Genomic DNA, 3,760 nt, shown 5'->3' on the forward strand with positions numbered 1-3,760 from the left:
AGGACAATTCATAAAACAAAACAATCGATACATTGCCAAAATTAAGAATTTTGCTCTTAAAAAGATAGTGTTAACAGAATGAAAGGACAATCCACAGGCTGAGGGGAAAAATGTGCAAATTGCATACCTATTGAACACTTGCATGCAGAATATATAAAGAACTTTCAAAACTCAATAAGAAAACGGACAACCTCATAAAAATGGAAATACTGTAAACAAACACTTCACCAAAGAAGATATGTGAATGGTGAATGTGCACATGATCAGTTATTCAACATCATTAGTCAACAAGGTAATTTGAACTTTGAAAATCCATGAGAAAATACTATACACCTATTAGAATTACTAAAATTAAAAAGACTAACCATACCAAGTGTTGGCAAGGATGTGGAAAAAAATGGAACTCGTATACTGCTGGTGAGAAAGTAAAATGTTACAATCACTTTTGAAAACAGTTTGAAAAATTTCTTTAAAAGTTAAACATATGCCTATCTTATTGCTCCACCATTCATATCCTAGGTATTTATCCAGAATAAAAGCATATGTCCATACAAACACTTGTACATGAATGTCCATAGCAGCTAGAACTGTCATAGCCAAAAACGGAAAACAATCCATGTGTCCACCATGGATAAATAAGTTGTGGTATACCCATACAGCAGAGTATTACTCTGCAATACAAAGGGATGAATTACTGATACATCCAACAATATCAACAAATCTCGAAATTATGCTGAGTGAAAGAAGCCAAAGACAAGTACATACTTATGATTCTACTTATATACAATTCTAGAAAGTGCAAAATTAATCTATAGTAATACAAAGCAGATCAGTGGTTTCCTGAGACTGTAAGGAGCGTTAGAGACAGAAGATTAGAAAGAGACAGGAAGAAACTATTGGAGGTGATAAATTCATTATCTTGATTGTGGTGATAGTTTCTTGAGTATCTGTAGACTTTAAATATGTACAGTTTACTGTGTGTCATTTATACCTCAATAAAGCTGTCAGAAAACGTATTAAACTATAAATACCGCCATTAGAAATAATGCATATTTTGTTTAAGATATAGAGGGTTAAGGTAGTATGTGGTTTAAAAAAATCATTTGGAATTTCAAAGATTCGGTTTAAGACATAAACATAGATCTTTTTTTATAGGATTAATTATTGGTTTAATGCGATGTTACCCCAAGGTAAAGCCAAGATTTATTAACCTCCAATGGTCAATTTTCACCTCAGGAACATAGTGGATTTATAAATATTTATAGCTGTTATAGAGGACTTTTGATGTTATATATTGACACATGTACAGAAACAAAGTATATTACTAAGCCTGAAGACTAAGATACAACTTTAAAAATGTGTTTCAAAAAGCATTTCAGGATGACAGTAGAGAAAAATAAAAATAAGCATGAAGACTTCTGAGATGAGGTACTGTTTAAAGGCACTGAATGCTTTTAATTTGGCAGAAACATGAAAATCAGATTGAACCCTGTTATTGGAATAATAATTATTACAATATAATGCTGAGAAAATGTATATTTTTTGACTACAACCACTTCCCCTCTGCCATATATAGAAACAAAGAATTCCAAGATGGGCAGTGTTTCTCGGACTCAGAGTTGAGGATCTTTAGAATGTTTGAAGGGAGTTTTAAAATAAAGCAAGCAAGGCTGAGACACTCATGCAAGCTGGGTAGGGTTATGGGCTCAAGATGAATCAGCCTTCTCTACTGTGTTCATCATTAATTAATTAATCCAAGCAACAAATATGTATTAGGCATCTACTATGCACTGACACTTGGTCAGGTGCTTTTCAAAATTCTGACCTACAGTGAACAAAATCTCTTCTATTTTTAGCATCCTTTCTGAATAGTCTTTTTTATTTCTTGCCATAACAAAGTCATCCCTCAGGGATTCCATGTCTTCTACAGTCCTATTAAGTGAAAGGCCCATCTAAACATCTTTCTTCCTCCTTATCATCACTACCAGCATATTATTTCCTCTCCGTTTTGTAAAACTCTTGTGCCTTTTAGAATCAATGATCTGCTTCTACCCCCCTCTTCCCCTCTCCACGGCAATCTCCTACTGTCCCCTGGTTACCGTCCCTCATTCATGAAAGACTAAGTGCTTTGCTCAGGCTTTCTCCATCCCAAATCCTGCCATCATCCTGAATCATTTCACCATACCCTTGGGTGACCCATCAACAAGCTGTTCAATTCCTTAGCTGCCTCATCTTCAGTGACTTCTCCTTCACCTCAATAACCCCCGGCCAAGACACACCTAGATTAGGAACAGCATTGTATCAATGACGCTAATTCATGTATGCCCCTTCTCACCATGAGTTTCTGTAGTTCTAGTTCAACTACTTGGACTATAATGGTTTTAGTCTTTACCTCTTTCCTTTCTTCCTTTTTTTCTCTTTTCCCCCTTTTTTCTTATCTTTTAAACCTATATCCCTCTACGTTCTAGCCATTACCTTTCATTTCTGTTCACTTCTTCTTCCACTCAGTTTAAAATTAAATATTGTGTTTAGACACTACTAAAAACTCTGACATTACTTCTAACTTTTGAAAGCTTCTAGTTAGACTAAACTCTCACATTATGTCTAACTTTTCTGTAGGTTCTTTGGGGTATGCAAATAACGACGTTCTTTATTGTTTACTTTCCAGTCCTGTACCCTTAATTTATTTTTCTTATCTTACTGTTCCTAAGACACACAATAAAATGATGTACAGGTGTGATGCACTAATCCAAATATTCCATTTCTCTCCACCTCCAAGGCAAACTCCCTAGTCTATGACACTATTTTCTTTCACTTGATCAACGAAATTTCCCTCCGAAGTGGACTCCCTAGAATTACTCTGTTCCTTCCCAATCCTTTCGCATTTCATAAGCAGAATAATCTTTTCAAAACTCAATTTAGGTTATGTAATAGCCTTGTCTTAAACCCTTCACTGGTTTATAATTGCACCTACAATAAAATCCAGGAGCTTTAACAGAGTCTACTTCTTCAAGCCCTTCTTTTTTTCACTAAATTTTAATCACCCTGCTTTCTTTTTTCACTTTGTTTTTCTTTTTTCCAGAAGATGACGAAGCTTTCCTGCCTCAGGTCCGTCTAATGGCTGTTCTTTCTGCCTGGAACGCTCTTTGCCTCACACTTTTCCTGCAAAACTCCTATTTATCCGGGGAAGCCCTCCCACAACTCCAGAAATTCAGAATTCAGTCAGCTCTCTTTCTCTCTCTCTCTTTTTTTTTTTTTAGAGACAGAGTCTTGCTCTGTCGCCCAGGCTGGAGCGCAGTGGCGCAATCATAGCTCACTGCAGCCCTGAACTCGTGGGCTCAAGCGATCTTCCATCCTGAGTAGCTGAGACTACAGGCACACGACACTGTGCACAGCTAATTTTTAAATTTTGTGTAGAGATGGGGTCTCACTATGTTGCCCAGGCCAGTCTTGAGCTCCTAGTCTCACCTCAGCCTCCCAATGTGCTGGGATTACAGGCATGAGTCACAGCACCGGCTCGCTCTTTTAAAATGTTTCATGCAACTCTTCATTTTTCCTTCAAAACACTTACTACCTCATGTAATTATATATATTTATTTATATGGCTACTTAATATATGTCTCTCTCATTGTACTAAAAGCTCTGTGTATTTCCCCCATCATCCCTAGCCTATGGCACTTTGCCCAGAAAATAGTGTGCTCTTAATATTTATGGAATGAATAAACAGATGAATGAGGATATAAAGAAGACACAATCCTGG

This window comes from Pongo pygmaeus, chromosome 8 (genome assembly GCF_028885625.2).
Source record: "Pongo pygmaeus isolate AG05252 chromosome 8, NHGRI_mPonPyg2-v2.0_pri, whole genome shotgun sequence".
Classification (NCBI taxonomy): domain Eukaryota; kingdom Metazoa; phylum Chordata; class Mammalia; order Primates; family Hominidae; genus Pongo; species Pongo pygmaeus.